We start from the raw sequence: 19000 nt of genomic DNA on the forward strand, positions 1-19000 counted from the left end.
ATACTCAGCGAGTGTCTGTTGAGTAAGTGATGCCAGCCACACTTCTCTGACAAGGAGCGGAGACACAGACAAAGGGGTGTGTGTCATCCAGACATATGCATCAGTGTCAGAATTTCATCCTTCTCCAGCCAGCAAGGGGTGGGTTAGGATGAGAGGAATCGGGAAGTTTGCCTGTCCTTTTGCAAAGGACTCTCAGATGCAAGAGTCAAGAAGCAGAGAAGTTTGAGAAATTCATGGAGACTTGTGGTTCAGCCCTCCCTAGTGCATGGAAAGCCTCCTTCCATACCAGCTATGGTTTCTTTGCAACCCTGTGGTTGGTACAAGGATGCTTTCTAGATGATCAGAATGCTCAAATCTTAGTGACTAATTGTCCAATTTGGAGAAAGACAAAGTCTTCTGTTCAGTTGGAAAGAGAAAGAAAGAAGAGTTGTATAGGAGACGAGGACAAAATGAATTTTCCTCCAACTCCCTTTCCTTTCAGCTTTTGTACTTTAAAAAAATATTCCTAGTGTCTGATTTCATGTCTTTTGATTTGCAGAGGCAAATTGCTTCTGTTGCCTTTCTGAGTAATTGTGGAATTATATAACGATGTTCTGAAGGGTAAATATCAGAAAGTAATGGGAAGAAGCACATTTGACATCTGTCAGTTCTATTGCCTATTTGTCTCACCCTTTTTCAATATATTTCTCTTAGCAACCACTGTACTTTAAATGTAGTAACCAGTGAGTAATTGCTTTCTAGGTTATCAGCTAGAAATCAGATATCAACTCAGAAATTCAGGATAAGTAGGAACGTATTTATCAGAACTAGAAGTTGAGAAAACAAAGTTGAGAAGTCTTTGGATCTGTACTCAACAGCAAACCCTGATAGAAACATTCACTCATGTTTAAAATTTTCATCTCAGTAGAAATTTTTAGATGTATTTAATGCTTACTGCTTCATATAATGATCATCTATTTTGTGCAGAATATTATATTTAATGTAATTTGGCAGTGCAGACAGGAATTCCAAAATACTTTTCATCTATGATCCTTGCCCTCGCTGCAAAGCTTTGTCTAGTGAGAACATGAAATCAGACACAAGAAATAAGAAAATAATTAGAGAAAAAAATTTACAGCTATCTGGACATGATTGATGCAATTCATCAAACTAGTTCTAAAATCTCTGAGACTTTTATGTCCACAGGAGGAAGGTTGATAGGAGCTTCAGAAAATATTATCCTTTCACTGTAGATTTATTGCTATAATTTAGGGACCATGATTTCTTGAGAATAAAAAAATGATTATTTTAGCTTAAACTTTTCCTGTATAACTCACTTTGGTCCCAGCTAGTAGCTGATGGCACCCTCAAAATGCCTATTAGTGCAAAAACAACTTGTGTTATGTTTTGAAGGCCACTGGAATCAAAGATTAGAGATATATTAGCTGTATGTATTTTTACACATATTTGTGCCCATTTACAATGCAAATAGTCTGTTATCTTCTTCTGAAATTAATTCTCTTATAACAAGGAGTGACAAGGATAACATAGCTAAAGGAATTGATTTGATTACATAGAGCTTCTGCTGAGGCCAGAATTTCTCCGTGAAAATGTAGAGCAGGCAAGCACATACTTTTCTTATTGATGCCAACAAGTGGTCTGAACAAACCGGGTAATAATGAGTGTGAAAGTGAGGACATTAGCTAATGATACCTATATAGGGAAAATGTATTAAGAACTGCATGTAAAAAAACAGAAAGAAGATCAGTTAGATTTTATTACACGTCTGATTAAGAATTTTCAAAACACGAAACAATATAAGAAAATTTAACGGTAAAAGCAGGAATTCTACCACATCATGACTTAAAACTTCCAAACATTAAAAAAACTTATCCTAAATAAAATTACAAATTATAAATTGGGGAAATGTTTGTCATAAATATGAGGCCAACTAATTAATATCCTAAATATACAAAGACATTTATACGAATTGGAAAATTTAAAAATGAGCTGACAATTCATAGAGGATGAAATAGAAATAGTAATATAAAAGTAGAGAAGAGGTCCCATACTATTACTAGTCAAAATGTGAATTAAGACCAAAAAAGTTATAACCTTCAATTTACTTGAGCTTTCTTTCTTTTATTTTTAAAAAATAATACTGGTGAAGCAAATATTTCATATGCTGCATTTGAAAATATAAATTGGATTAATCTTTCTGAAGAGCTGTTTGGTAATACTAACTAAGGGACTTAAAATATTCACATTTGTCAGCTAGTAACTTCACTTTTAGGAAATTTTCATAAGGAAATTATTTGAATGTGATTAAAGATTAAAATACAAGGAACGGTAGCAAACATTTAGAAACAGCATGTCTAATGGTATGGAAATTTCAAATAAATTATGTTTCAGCCAATCGATGACATTATACAACCAACAAAAGTAATTCTTGAGACAATTTTAATTACGTGTAAACATGTCTAAGATAACGTTAAATGTGGAAGGGGGTACAATTTTAGGACTAAACAGAAAGCCATTTGAATGTTCTGAGACTAATTTGGGCTGTAGAAGGGAGGGGACCTGGTACATCTGGGTCAGCCCTGTTCCAAGCCACCTGACAGCTTAGGAAGTAAGGAAGGGCGCTTCAGCTCAATGAAAAACCAAGGGGCAGCAAGACCACTGGCTTGTATGAAAGTCTCATCCCACAGACCCTTAACAAAGTGAAACGTTACCCACTTCTATTTTTCTCCCAGGTACAATTCACTGTACTTCCATTATTTTCTAAATGATACCCTTGATAATCTAAAAGCATCTTTGTAAACTTCCAGAAGAACTTAACTCGTTTTTCAATTATTTTTCTTACATTTTAAAATGAAATAATGAGGGCTGAAAAGACAACATCATAAGTAAAAAGAGATTTATTTTTTGATCCTAATGCATGACCCTGAACGCATTTCTTAGCAATGCTTTGCACTGGGTTTCACATCTATATAATGAGGACAGAATGATCTTTTCTCCTAAGACCACTGTGCTCTTTTGTTTATAAAGTGTTGTCAGTATGGTTAATGAAGCTAACATGATACTTTATTGTTAAAGTGACCATTAATTTTTTAGAAGAATTATAAATTTATAAAATGTTAGGGTTGTGAGAGATTCAGTGACCATAAAGTTCTCTATTATTATTGAAGCCAATACACTGAATTTTAGAGATTATAATGTCTGAAAGAGAGCAAACGCTGATACTGGTATGGAGATTCAAATTGAAACTATCAACTAATAAATAAAATCACTAATGAAGCAAGCAAAATCCATTTCTTGAGGAAGATTATCAGTGTAGAGTACACGCTGATGAAAACTCCAGTTTGTTCCTATATTGGTTTCCGATCTTGCAAAAAAATGATTGATGCAATATTCATCATGAGCATTATCCTGCTCAACAAATCTAGATGTTTACCTAGCTGATCGATGCTGCAAACTCTTAACTTCACTTGGAAACTCACCCACAGACGATTATGGTTCCGTTCGAAGAAAAAGTGACAGAGATCTCGCTCCTTGCAGATACTAGGCCAAGTATTAAGAGGGATGAGGTGGGAAAGGGGATGGGAAGGGATAAATTGGGACTTTGAGATTTGCAGATACTAACTACTATGTGTAAAATAGATAAACAACAAGGTTCTACTGTAGAGCACAGGGAACTATATTCAATATCTTATAGTAACCTATAATGGAAAAGAATGTGAAAACAAATATATGTATGTATGTGAATGACTGAACTATTATGCTGTACTCCAGAAACGGATGCAACATTGTAAACTGACTATACTTCAATAAATAAATAACTCAAACTAAAAATTAAAAAAAGAGGGATGTGACATGGATACTGTCCCCACAATGCTTAGAGGAGTGAAGAGAAAGACAAATAAGATCATTTTAATAGAATATGGTAAGTAATAAGATAGTGGTATGTAAAGACAGCCATTGAAGTTTAATGGCAAATTTCTCAAAGACGGTATTTGAGTTGAGACTTACAGGATAAGAAAAAAAGAGAATGGCATGTGTAAAGGCAAAGAACTGTGAGACTGCATGGTATATGAAAAAAATCACGAGTAACTGGTTAGCCAGGAGCTGTGTGTACACATCTGCTGCAGAGTCAGTGAACCGTGATTCTGTTTCGCAAGGAAATTAAGTGCAGAAACTGAGTGTAAGCATTTCAAATTGGGATAGCAATCTGATATCGCTTCAAAATTTTATTCATGTTATTGTATTTTTAAAAAATATCAGTTTGCAGCTGATTAGAAATTTTTGAAAACCACCCTGGTCCTTCACCTCAGATAACGGGAAGCTTGGGCCTGGAAGATGTATTTCAAGGCCAGAAGGGCTGGGTGTTGGGGCCAAAGCAGTTGCGGGCTCCACATAGTGGGAGGTCTTGCTTCCTGTGCTAAGCTAAATCAGAAAGGACTTCATGTGGTGAGAATGAAATATTTTCTTTTTCTAAGCAGAATAAAATCAGATTCTTTCCTTTTTATTAATGCCATCAAGAAGCCATTTATTCATTTTGGAAGGCTCTCTGACCTTGAGTGTAAAATGCACCCAGGAAATAAGTCCAGAATTTAAGAGTGGGGACTGTTTCACAGCCATCCTTGCAATCATTGCTCTCCTTCTAGAGCTACCCCATGCTCTGGCCTGTGCTGGACCACCTGTCAGCCACAGATGCTCTGGGGGGACATTAGAAATATCCCACTTAGTAGTCTTTTCCACAGCCTAAGTCTTGATGTAAATCCCATGTCCAACTCTCTAGTCTTCAAACTGACCCCAAGCCACAGCAGCCCATGTCCAGGTCTGCCCCATGTAAGGCAGCAGTGCAACCATCCCTCCCGAAGGACCTGCCTCCACCAACCACGCTGCGAGGGAGCAACATGCAGGTCTCGACCCTGGTCCCACTGCCCACCCTCACCCCAGCATCCTCCTCCTCCCAGACTCCGGCAGACCACCAGCACTGCCATCAGCAGCACCACAGCATCCTCCCCCTGCCACAGTGGACCACTGCCCTCCCCACTTGAGACACAGAAGCTTCCCTCTCCTGCTCCTTTTTGGACCTGCAGAGAATGATGTTTCTGTCCTGCAAACAAGGAAACCTGAAGTCATAAACCAAAGCCCTGGCTCTCCATCCTGTGGAGAAGTGGAAAGCTGCCTGCTCACTCTTCTTCATGATAAGTACACAGCAGCAAAGCATGAAAGTTGCCAAGAAATAATTACTCACAATGTCACCCTGAGCAACAGACCTCAAATGATGCCCCACTGGTGATAAGAAACAGTGAAGGGCTTTCATCAAAAGTGGGGTATGATGAGATGTGTGCTCGAGGCACATCACTGAATATTTAATGTGGAAGATTCATTCAAGAGGAGTTAAGATCGGAAGCAGAGAAGACAAAAGACTATTGCAATATACCCCAGAAAAAGGATGAGGGCTTCACCAGGTCTGCAGGTACAGTGGGAGAGAGATGAAGAGGCAGAATTGAACAGAGAAATGTCTGGAAGATACAGTTCTCCAGAGGTGCTGATTGCATGAATGTAGACATTGGGGAATGAGGACTGTCAGGGGTATAGGTAATGCCCACACTTCCAGGTCGAGTGCCTGGATGGATCACGGAGATAACAGCAAAGACTGGAATCACAGAGTGAGAGGGAACAGGTTTGGGAGGCAGTGTCGTGGTTTCCTTTCAGACTTGTTGAGGTTGAAGTGCTTCTGGGACATTCAAGTGACTCTACTAAGTGGGAAAACTTCAGCTAGTCACTAATCTTTCTTATCAAGAGACAATCTCGCCCAGCATCTCTGCTGCTGCTTCACTTTCTTGGAATCTGAACTGTTCTGTTTCCCCCCCAACAGGCTTAATCTTCAGCTTCTGGGCTCCAGGGGTAGAAAGGGAGAAAGCCCTGTGGAATCAATCCTGACTCTCAGTCCTGCTCGCCAGTCTGCATCTGTCACCTGTCCCCATAAACTAGATGACACACAATAATCTGATGGAATCAAAAAGAATCCTGGGCCTCTCCTGTCCTCTGAGATGTGGAAAAGCACCTTAGCGCATTTTACAGGAACAATCCTAGGAGAATGAATTTTAGGAGGGGCGTCTGTGAGCAGTTAACCTGACAGCCCAGGCCGATGGCTTCACTGATGAAATGGCTGTCCCTTGAGTTTAAAGTTTCCAGAACCAACAGTTTTTATTCATGGAGACGTTCCCACTTTCTCGGTGTTCTTATATTAGCTAATGTTTGTATTTATTGTTTTCCACTAATGTAGGGGAAATTTGCGAGTGTATTATTAAATACCAGGTCAAAATCCTCCTTTGTACATAAAGATATTTTATTCATACTTTCATGTGTTACTTTTAATAAATAATTACTGTACTCAATACACTAAAAATATCATAATGTGACTGTGAAAATGGCAATAGTATTGTCTTCCCTTCATTATGAATATTTTGGGGTTGATTATTAGACTATGAGAACTTACTCTGAAAGGCATCTAGTAAGTGAGAAAGGGACAAAGGATTCACATATCAGGCCTTATTCAGGGGAAGTCAATTGAACATTTCTTTGGTCTTTCTATTTGCAATTCACACTGTGTGACAAGGATGTAAGGGCATTTGTGACACTGTACTGCATTCATTAAGAAGATAACAGGACTGAGATTTTTCAGAATCCATTTGATTGATACTATCTCTGTGCATTTTTTATTTCTTTTAGAAATGTAATGATTTGTTCTAGACATCATTGTTAAATCTCCAGTTTGTAGAAACCAACATTTCATAAATACATAATTGTGATATTATTTTCCAGTGTATCACTTTCCTAAAAATACCATATGATTATAGTTACCACTCCATCAGGGGCAAATTCTTCTGTTGAAAGCTGACTGATCAACCTTGACCACTCCTTGGACACTTGGGATCAAATGTCATGTTGGTTGAAGTTCTGTGGTAAGCTGTGGAACTAACAAGCTGCCAGGGGCAGCTCTTTAACGTTTATGATTTATGATTACCTAAGCTGATTTCGATGTTAAACTATCTTAGTGATACGAGGGCAGCATGTTGGAGACAGAAGGTTATGTTTAAAATTATGTTTTACAGTTTACTTTGTTGCAATCTATTTTGAAAACGGTCAGCATTGAGGATTATATAAATTTTGGTTTTTGCTCCCTGATGTCTGGACCATTTCTAATCAAGGACACCAAGCAAGCATATTTATACTTCTGACTGGTGTCTCTTTATGGTATTTGGAGAAGAAAGATGGGAGTAGAAAAAAAATAGAAAAGCAATAGGGTAGAGAAAAAAGCAAGGATCTCCAGTACATACACTTTCCCTGGAGAGATGCTTTGCCCATGCTTAATTCTAACCTAGAAGCCTTTAAATGAGTGCAACAGTGTCTAGAGCATGCCAACCATGGAACACTGATCTTCAAAAGGAAAATATCCTGGGGATGAGGGGGACAGTATAGCTCAGGGGTAGAAGGTAGAATGTATGCTTAGCAAGCACGAGGCCCTGGGTTCAACCCCCAGGACCTCTATCAACAAAAATGAATGAATGAATAAAACTAATTACCTCCCCCTCAGAATATTTTTAAAAAAATAAAATAAGGACAATATTCCAGCACCCCTAGAATGCTTTACTGAGCACCTCAGCAGCAGCCCTGCTACCCAGGATGTACTGCAGAAATACAAACTCTTCTGCCATTTAAATTACTACGAATGATACGTTACTCTAGCTTCCTAAAAAAAAAAGAAAAACACTTTCTTGACCTTTCATAAGCATTGTTGGAAGAAAATTTACAAGGATCAGGATGAGGTAAAGCTTTTTAATCGTAATGAGAGAATGAAATTCATTCTAGTTCAAGAATTACACATAAAGAATGCTTTATACTTCATTAGTATTAAATCTTTAAAAAGTCAAAGTGATGAGAGGATTGAAGAATCTGCAGAGATATTCATGGCATTTTGTATTGTCAGTTTCAGAGGTAATGTCTGCATTTTTTGTCAACCTGAACTTCTCTTGAAACAGGGTACTTGGTTTTCAAGCCAAAATTATCATTAATCAGATTTGTTTTTAATTATCTGATTTAGATGATCTACCTTTTATGCCTGACTTCTTAAAATTTTTTGTTCTCACATGTAGTTCAAGTGTCACTGCAAAAGGAAAGGATGTGTTTAGATCAAGGGCAAACGTTTCTAGGTGTTTGTTCTGTATGACAATACGAATATAATTTAAGTCTGCAACAGTCAAAACGTAAACAAGAGCTAATTAACCGGCACTGTTGTCATCTGAGTGTAATCGGATGTTACTGGCTGACACATTGGTTGTGCTCAGCCAGCAGAGAAAGGTTTCTAAATTCCCCTTGCTGAGCTGAAATCTTCCCTTCCATATCTGACAAATCTGTGTCTTATTTCTTGTCTACCTGTCACACTTACGTTCTTAAGGATCAACTTAGGACATCGGCAAACCTTCAACAATGAACATGCTAGCTTTTCCTGATTTTTCTCCATTGAGCCCTATTTGTGATCATTCAAGATTTTATGGGGTTCTAAAAAGAAAAGTGGGTAAGTCCTTTAACAGTTATGTTTTGAGTGACTGTCTCAGTACTATGAATTTGTTCATTATTACCTAGTGTTGAAGATATCCATCACAGTGATTAATTAAATAATAGATACTCTGAATTGAGAATTTGTAATGGATTATCCACAGATCTCCCTGTCAGAATTTCTCCACAAACACAAACAAGACTTCTCAAGTTCTCATGAGTATATTTTGTCTTCTCTTCAAGGGGATTTGTCCTATGGGCCAGAATACACCTCTTTTCCTGTTCAGGATACATTTTTTTAAACACCATTACTATGGTATGGTTCCTATACAGTAAACTACACATAAAGGAAAAAATTTAGTTTTGATAAATAATGGAAAAACATTTATCTTGTTCACTAATATTACATTCCTGAACTTGAAGTCAGAATTCTACCAAAGTGATTATGGATAATATCACTAGTTAGCTGACATCATATCCAAGACTCACTCTGTACCAGGCACTGCATATGTATCATGTCGGTTAATATAACAACAATAGTAAGATATAATTTGTAATATTACATCATTATATGTATCATCTGCAGCAGCAGCAGATTCATTTTAGAGATACGGAAACCATGACAGAAAATTAAATAACTTCCCCAAGTTTGTATAACTAGTGAAGAGTTAAAATTTGGATTCCAACCTAAGTTCCAAATTCCTGTTCTTTATAACTATACTCTTAGTCTTTCTGATCTTAGTTTACTTATCTATAAAAAGGGGTGAAGCATTATGCTCCTGGCTGTAGTTAAAACAGAAACCATTTTATCATCCCAGTATAAACAAAGATGACAAAATCATGCATAAATCCTACGAAATCCACAAAAAGCCCCCAAATTAATAAGTTGTTATAGTTGCTGAACATAAGATCAATATATAGAATCAACTGATTTATTCAGTAACCAAAAAATGAAGATTAGAAAAAAGATACCATTTACAATAATGCTAGCAAATATAAAACTCTGAGGGGTGAATTTTACAATACATTCACTCCCTGTACACTTAAAACTGTCAAACTTCTAAGAGGAATTAAAGAATACTGTATCATGGATTAAAAGACTCAGTATTATTAAGATGCCAGTTTTATTCAAATTGATCTATGAATTTATTACAGTTTCAGGCCAGATCTAGTTTTCCTCTTTGTAGAAATTGAAAAGTGATTCCAATGTTTACATGGAAATAAAGTGGACTTAGAATAACTAAAACATGTTTTAAGCACAAATTTGAAGGACTCATACTATTGGATTTTAAAGACTTACTTGAAGCTACTGTAATCAAGACAGTTTAGTATTGACCTAAGAATAAAAGTTAATCATTGGAACAAAAGAGAGGTTATAGAAAGAATTAAACGTATGTTTTTCCCCCATATACTCATGAATCAACTGATTTTTGACAAGGGTGCCATATTAATTCAATGGAGAAAGAACAGTTTTATCAACAAATTGTTTTGGAATTGATATATGAAAAAAGCAAAGTTCAACCCTTACCTTATACCACACACAAAAACAACTCTAAATGTATTGTAAACTTAAACATTAAATTCAGATCTATAACACTTGCCTTATATAAACATTAAATCCAGATCCATAACATATACAAAAAGCCATAACTAAAGACAACATGTTAAGTTGAACTTTATCAAAACTAAAAATTCTGCTCTTCAAATTGACATTAATAAACTGAAAAGGCAAAGTCAAAGAATAGGAGAAAATATTTACATTATGTATGTCTGACAAATGGCTTGGATCTAGGACGTATAGGGAACTCAAAAAACTTAAGAAGTCAATCCACTGAAAATCAGAAAAAAAAATTAAGAAAATTCACAAAAAAGGATATATAATTTTTCAATATGCACATGAAATGATACTCAATATCATTTAGTAATCAGGAAAATGCAAGTTTAAAAGCACAAAGAGCTAAGGGGAGGGTATATAGCTCAAGTGGTAGAGCACATGCTTAGCATACACAAGGTCCTGGGTTCAATCCCCAGCACCTCCTCTTAAAAAAAAAAAAACTTAATTACCCCCCCCGCCAAAATAAAATAATAAATAAATAAATGAATAAAACCATGAAGAGCTACCACTACGTGTCCACAGGAGTAGCTAAAATTATAAAGGCCAATAATACCAAGTGTTGTCGGAAATATGGAGGAACTAGAACTCTCATACATTGTGGGAATGTAAAATCATTCAACAATTTGGGAAACAATTTAGCAGTTCTTCTTGAAAGAAAGTTTAAAAAGCTAACTGTATACTTCTCATATGACACAGCAATTTTTTTTTTTTATTTACCCAAAAGAAATGAAAACATGTCCTGGCCATACAAAGACCTATAAATAAATGTTCATGTTAGCTTTATTCTTTAAAAAAAAAAACTAAAATCTTTAAAATAGGAGAGGAGGGAAATAGCTCAGTGGTAGAGTGCATGCTTAGCATGCACGAGGTCCTGAGTTCAATCCCCAGTACCTCCACTTAAATATATATATATATTAGCTTTATCCATAATACCCAAAAGCTGTAAACAATAAACAAATTGTGGTATAGTCACACAATGGGATACCACTCAGAAATAAAATGAAACAAATTACTAATATACCCAACAAAATGAATCTCAAAACATTATGCATTATGCTACAGAAAAGAAGCCAGACATAGTGGAATGCATACCTTATGACTCCTTTTATATGAAACACTAGAAAAGAAATCAGATCAATGGCTGTCTGGAGCCAGGAAGGTAGGGGAAATGCCAAGAAAGAGGGAATTTGTTGAGATGATAGAAACTTCTGTAGTTTGATTATGGTGTTGGTTACATGGATGTACATATTTGCAAAACTCAAGCTGTAGACTTAAAATGGGTATACTTTTATATGTGAAATACACCTTAATAAAATTGACCTTTTAAAATATTTTTATAAACTTTGGTCAAAAAGAAGGTCTATATTACTAACTTCCTCTTATGGACTGAATTGGGCCCCTCCCCCAAATTCATATGTTGAAGTCCTAACCCTCAGTACCTCAGTGTGACTGCATTTGGGAACAGGGTCTTTAAAGCAATAATTAAAGTTAGACGGGGTCATTAGGGGAGACCCTAGTCCAAGATGACTGGTATCCTTGTAAGATGAGGTTGGGGGACACACACACACACACAAAGAGGGAAGACCGTGTGAAGACACAGGAAGAAGACAGCCAGCTACAAGCTAAGGAGAGAGACCTCAGAATGGAACCAGACCTGCTAACACCTTGACCTTGGATTTCTTGCCTCCAGAACTGTGAAGAAATAAATTTGTTGTTTAAACCACTGTCTGTGGGTCTTTGTTATGATAACCCTAGCAAACTAATACACTTTCCTAGAAGGATACTGAGAAAATTAAATGAGATTGTGATGTACTGGAGACACAAGAAATATCAACCTTTTCCCTTCTTGATTTTCTCAGTGACAACAAGGGTTAAAACTACTCATACCTACATTCAAGATTAATTAGCAAGCCTGAAATCTCTTTCCAACAGCTGGGAGAATTTCTAAAGCCTTCTGTTCTACCGCTAGGTTAGAACCTTCTATATTTCTAAGCATCATGATTCTAGGTACCATCTATTAACATAAATGAGCTTTTAGCCACGTTAACATTAGTGTGATAAGCTGTGAAAATACCGCAATGCTTCCATACCCTTGATAAATAGCTGCTGTCTTGAGCCCATTTCTTCCCCAAGTGCCTCCGTCGCAGCCCTCCTGATCCCTTCCCTGAGACTGCGGCTCTCTCTCTAGGATTCAGCACCTAAGGGGTTAAAGCCTGGCAAAAGTGAAGCCATCTGTTCTTATAAATCCATGTCCCATGCCACACTTATGATCAGATATTTTCAATATCACTGGTGTTCAGGAGTGTGTTTTGATAATGAGGAGAAAGACAATAAGGATGAGTAATTTGAGAGAACATAGGTTTTTAAAATATGGATTTGTTCGATTTCTGGAACACGTTTATTTTGTTGGCCAAAGGTAAGCCTGGGTCACCTTAAATTTAAGCACACCTAGAACAAGGTGATGCTCGCAAAGTTTTAAGGTATAAAATCTGACCTGTAGACTCAAATTTAGGGTTAGGTCTTGAACAGCCTACTCTAGTATCAGGTGTCTGTGGTATCTGTGTACTCCCTTGCTCACAAATATAAACCAAGCCTGTGTGTGTGTGTTTGTGCACGTGCATGTGGGTGTGGTGTGTGCACGTGCTCTAATAAAGGACAGAGTTTCTTCAGTGTTCTGGCCATATATTATCAGAGGGCTTCTCCTGCTGGTGGTACAGTAAGGTATAATAATGCTGTGTGCATTTAAATTATAAATATAAATACAGTGCAGGATTTACAGCATTTTGCTTGGAACTAAAACTAAAGCAAATGAAGGCATTTAAAAAACACTGTCAGCCACTCCATTGCTGTTCCCCTTGCAATGCCACTTAATTATCTCAAAGAGCTTAGATGAGTTGATAGATTGGAAGAGGCACAGATGAGATCATCTCTGGCTTTGCGGTAAAACCCTCTTGTTGGCTGAGTGCAGTACCACTGTTTGCTGTGTGTGAGCTACAAGGGGCGGGTTTTAATTAACGCCTCTATTATCTAAGAACTACAGTTCAGAAAAGCATTGAACTTCACTTTGTTTCCTAAACAGATGTGCCCAGTGTCAGCTCTGCCCTTTTATTGGGATACAACCCACTCCCTGGGATTGGCATGTATTTTTATTTCAAAAGAAGAATAGTTCCTCTAAGATTCTGCTAGCTGAGGGTCCCACCCTGTGGAGATTCAGAGTGTGAAGCACGGAAATGAAGTCAAACTGCCTGGATAGAGGAACGTGGGACGCTTTCAAAAGTTGAAGTTTTAAGAAACATATGTGGGAAGGGAACAGAAACTGAAATCACCTATTAATACCAAATGCTCATACTTAACATCATCAATAAAATTTTATTACCACCTATTAGTCCAAGGTATTCTTTTAGGCACAATAGTTACCAACAAACATCGTAGGGGATCATTCCCTCTAGGAGCTTATAAGTAAAGAAAATAAGATGTATAGCGTAAAGGGGAAGGCTCTTTTTGACTTATTGCTGATATGGGCTAACGAGGTGAAGGAATTAAATGCAAAACTAAATGTTATGTGACATTACTTGTTCTCCAAGCTCCTTATGTTGGGCACAGAGCACAGGCGTGGAATAAATCATGAGCTCTGAGTTAGATTTGAGCCTAAGTCTAGGTTCCGTCAGTAATCCTCTCAAATCTAAGATGGAAATGTTACGGTTTTGAGAAGATTATGTAAAATAACGCATGCAAATCATTTAGCACAATGCCTGGCATATAAACCAAGCATGAAAAACTATAAATTTAAATCAAAACAAAATGAAATTAGCAGAGGGCTAATACAGACAGATAATTATGTATACAAGGTTGGAGCATAAATAGAAGCCACATCCTGAAAAGGGTTGCCCCTTTTTTCTGTAGGCACTGCAGAAATTCTAAATGTATTTCAACCAAGTAAAATATTATAGAGGCAAGAAAGAGTTAAAGGATGATACAGCAGAAAATCTTTCTTATTTTGCTTTTTAAATTACTTTTAATGAAGAAAGAAATGAAAAACACATAGACAAACATGTTTCCAAAAGAATAGATGTGACTTTGATGCTTATAGAATAGCTCCTTTGAGTGGCAATTAATGACACAAGATGATACTTCCTTCTCTTGGTCTATTTCATGGGATAGTTTTGGCCAAAGATCAAGAAAGACTTCCTTCTTGCTGAGCCCAATTACTAAAACAGTAAAAGATTCACACCCCTAAGATATAAACATCAGTCTAAAGACACCCAGAAAAGATCCTTTTATTTGCTACTCAACTCAGAATTAATTAATAACCAACTCTTACCCACACTGGACTCTCAAATTTCAGCCACTTGATTCTCTCTCCTTAATTGTTTCAAAAGCCTGAGATTTTCTGTAACTCACACTCTGCCCCCATCTTAAAAGGGGTGGATTTTAACTAATTGATTCATTCAGGATCAAGATCAACAGATCACTAGATCTGTCCTTTGAGGTAACCTGCCAGCTTCTTTTTTCCCAAGGTGATGGACACCAGTGATAACCAATTACAGTCTGTACTATCCAGTGATGGGCATCGGGGGACAGGTTTCCATTATTCTCTAAAAATCATTGCAAAGTTTCATACAGGCAAAACTTCCCACGAACATGCAAGCCATGATGACTTAAGTGCACCTTGTAATTATCATCTTATACATAAATTTGCCACAATAATCTTGTGGATATGTTGGGTGGCTATGATCAATTTTTTTCCCTTCTTACATATATCTGGAAACACAATGTTGGCTCCCAGCAAAATAATTTATTACTGGAGAACATGCAGACAGTTTATAAGTGGCCAAGAAAACTTTGGCTCTAACCCAGGCCTTCTGACTTCTAGTTCAAAGCCATTTCCATCAGAGAAGTTGAAATTTATCTTTCCCTAAACTTGAAAGATCAGTTAGCCTAATGATCTTGCCTGGAATATAATTGTGACTGCTGGATTACCCCAAATTATCATTATATCAGCAAGAAGTCATTCAGCCAAAGACTTAAGAGCAAATTATCTTATCAACACCTAACCTTTGTGAGAAAAAAATTAGTAGGTACATATTTAGAGACATTTATTATCAGAATGTTTTGGGCTAACAGAATTATTAAAACTCACATATCTACTGACATCTAAGCAAATTATATCACTATACAATCCTATGGCAATTTTTCTGTAGTCTAAAGCAATGCTATTCAATAAAAATATAATGTGAGCCATATATGTGATTTAAAATTTTCAGGTAGCCACATCAAAAATTAGAAACAGATGAAATTAATTATTTCAACCTTTTTTAATTATGAAAAAAGATATATTTTTTAAACTAAGTCTTTGAAATCAGATGTGCATGTTACACTTACAGCCCACCTCATTTCAGACTTGCCACATTTCAAATGTTCAATAGCTACTCGATTTAATGGCTACCTTATTGGACAGCATAGGTCCAAGGAGTCTAGGGACCCCAATCCTGGGATGTAGTAACCCTAATACCCAAAACTAAAAGGGGAAGCAGGGAGACAGAGCAATACTTTAAAATATCAAATAGTTCAGAACTAGTCATTAGTAATGGAATCAAATGTTTATCAAACCCTACAATTAATTCTTCAAAATAAAGTATTGTCTGTATCATCTTTATAAAGGAAAACTATGTTAATTATAAATCAGTTGCTTTACTAGATATTCCCCCTGTCCAGTTTTCTCCTCAATAAAAGATTATAACTAGGTTTTTAAATCTAATAGCTTGAACCTGAACCCAGCAGATATTTCTGTTTGGTATCAACAGTGAGATAACTATTAAGAAAACAGTTAGAAATAAAATTATTTTCCATTTTACCAACCATTCATCATATTGCAAAACTGTAAATAGGAACCACCTGTGAAGCAACTGGGGCTTAACATTCTCTTGGTCTTACACTACAGTGCTTTCTGGAGGCATTGACCCATTTATGGATCATGTGTTCAACTACGTTATCTGCATTGAATCTGACGCTTGTCAGGGCAGATACATAATTAGAAAAACCAAAAAAATCTTCCCCAGTCATTGGCATACTGGTTTATGATCTACCACCCTTCTGAAACTAGTCCCATCCATGAATTCTAGGGAAGTTATCCTCCATGATCCATAGGTAACTATTTTCAAACCTTTCCAGTTATTATCCATCCTCTTATTTCAATCACAATTAACTCCATGCAAATTCCTGACTATTCCAGACTCTGAGTATTACTTACCTTCCCCAGAAATGCTCTTCTTCTTAGATCTCCATCCTCCATACCTCTTAGCTTTTACAGTTTTCTCTGAAGACCCACAACATAACTCAAATGTCACTCCGTGTCTCACTGTACATTTTATATAACTTTATTATATCTCACAACACATTGCAGTATTTTGATATAAAAATATATATATTTAACCTGTGCTTTTCACATTTATATGGGCACTTCCAAATCCTCATTTCTCATTCTTCCTCTATAGAAAGAATTATAACTGGGCATAGAGCCACCCTAAAAAGGCATTCAATGCATATATGTGGAATGAATGATTGATCTTAATACAATTTCTTGCATATCAAAGTTTCCAGATCAAGTCATTAGCCTATGTAAGAGTTACTGTCATATTACTAGGTGGGAAGGAAATAAAACTGGCCCTGATATTTTTAATGAAATCCATCTTAATAGGAAAGTCTAGCTTAAAACTTCTTCCAGCTAATTGTCCTTGGTACAGTTTTTCCTAATACCCCAGTAATACAACAATGGTGACATGCTTCCATTTATTAAATGAATTTTTTGGGGGGAACCTAAGATATTCCAGACACTGTGAATATGTCGAAGTAAAATGGCAAGACATAGTTGCTGCCCACTTAGAGGTCAGAGAAAAAGATGAAAACTCATACATTTGCCTAAAGCTAAAATTAAAATAATGAAATGTGACTAGAAAAGTGCCCCTCCCCGCCAAACACTTTGCTTCTGAAAAGAGAGCAAACCTGTTTTTCTGAAAAGCAAGATGATAGAAAGAAAAATATCTCCTTCTTTCTTTACTGTTTGCCCCACTCAGAAAGAGGATATGAACTAACTAAAACATTGAGCATGAATCCTGCTGCTGCGTGGATTCTATTTTTTGAGGTGAGTAAGATAATATTCTCACACGCTTCTCCCTTGACATCTTAGCTCTCTTTCTATAATACCTCTCCATTCTCTATGTAGAGACGGCAACACTCAGAAAATAACAGGCTGGAAAGTAGAAACAGGTCTTAAGCACGTGCGTAGGGAGTCTTAGGAGTAGAATATTCTGACTATTCTTCTTTTCATCAATTGTAACAGAAGGAAGTCAGGGTAGGGGAGCTGGAGGAGGAGTGTCTCATGATTGAACCTCAACAGGGTTTATCCAGTAAAAGGCTGCCAAATTCCAGAAATGGAAATGGAAACTGTAACAATTTGTTCTCTTGTCATGCCCATGAGAAGACTGAACAAACGCTCAAGTGGATGGTCAGTGAGATCAAGGCAATCTACCTAGTGTATGTGCTTATAAACACCAGGTATAAATATATCTATTTCTTTCAAGTAAGAGTAAACAGCAAGCTAGTAAAATGCAGCTTATGAAGAAAAGCTGCAGGACAGGAGAACAGAGCACGATAAGGAAGACTCAGCAGAAGAGCACGAGTCTGCAATTGACTTACTGTGAGAATCTTTCCAATAAGCCAGGAAAAGAGCGTGACTTCTACGACACAAAGAAACTGACATTAAGAGCACAGGTTAAGAGGCAGTGGCAGCGTGTGAGCACAGGTGGTCTGAGGATTCCAAGGGGATGAGATACAATAAAGGAATTAACATTCACTTTTGAGGCAATAAAGAGTAGTGAAAAAAAAAAAGAGGGAAAAGACAAAACAAGAAGTGAAAAAAAGTCTGTAATAAACACAGAAAATTCATTTTTAAATTAGAAAAGAAAAAATTCTGTACCATTCTGTGCTAATACTTTTAAAATTTTTGATGAAATTGATGACTTTATGGGGAAATATAAATAGCACAAATTTACTCCAGAAGAAATGCAAAAACCTGAAACTGCCAAGATTGGCATTTTCTTCTCTTCTGTGTACATTCCTCTGGCATAACCAACTGGAGGCTAAAACTGGTGTGACGTCAGGGTAAGGAGAGAAGGCATCACTCTGTTCCCCAGCCCAGCAAATCAGAGTTCTCTAATGGAATTCGACACCAAGCTACGCTCACCACAGTGCTGTAGTCCTGCCTTCGGGGCATGGCTTCCTTGTGCCTTGGGAAGGAGAGAATTGTGATCTGATGGAGGGTTAGTTTCTCTTGGGACTTCTTGAACAATACTATCTAACAGCCCAGTCTTGCTGTAAGTAACTAAAACATTTGAGTGCACTTCCCGTCCATCGCTTGCAATTATCTTCCTGCATCCCCTCTTTTCTTCCCTCACAATAAGATGTTGTATTACCTTGCTAGGGTTGCCATAACAAAATGCCACACACAGGGTGGCTTAAACAAGGGGAATTTCTTTTCTCACAGTTCTGGAAACTAGACGTCTGAGATCAAAGTGTCAGTCGGGTTAGTTTCCTCTGAAGCTTCTCTTTTTGGCTTGTAGATGGTCGCCTTCTTCCTGCATCCCTGGTGTCTCTTTCTGCATTTCCTAATCTCTGTCCTATAAAGATAACCAGCCAGCTTAAATTAGGGTCCACCTAACAGCCTCATTTTAACCATGATTACCTCTTTAAAGATCTTATCTCCAAATACACTTGCATTCTGGGGCCCTAGGGGTGGGGAATTCCACATATGAAATTTAAGAGGACCCAATTCATCCC

General features: G+C 37.0%; 1 protein-coding gene and 1 long non-coding RNA gene across 10 annotated transcripts in view; one reads left to right on the plus strand and one right to left on the minus strand.

The window, feature by feature from the left end:
* The window catches only part of EMCN (endomucin), a 90867-nt gene extending 84059 nt beyond the window's left edge, over positions 1-6808 (plus strand). For 3 of the 9 annotated variants that reach the window (XM_045515738.2, XM_045515730.2, XM_010953580.3), the window contains one exon: positions 5867-6389. The gene's annotated coding sequence lies outside the window, so the exon portion shown is untranslated. Of the gene's footprint in view, positions 1-4777; positions 6390-6592 lie in introns of those variants that run through there. The other 6 variants (XM_045515734.2, XM_045515736.2, XM_045515732.2 and 3 more) reach the window with 3 other exon arrangements.
* The window catches only part of LOC123616481 (uncharacterized), a 126094-nt gene that overhangs the window by 94671 nt on the left and 12423 nt on the right, over positions 1-19000 (minus strand). The window lies entirely within an intron of this gene.

The sequence above is a fragment of the Camelus bactrianus genome, chromosome 2 (assembly GCF_048773025.1).
Source record: "Camelus bactrianus isolate YW-2024 breed Bactrian camel chromosome 2, ASM4877302v1, whole genome shotgun sequence".
NCBI lineage: Eukaryota > Metazoa > Chordata > Mammalia > Artiodactyla > Camelidae > Camelus > Camelus bactrianus.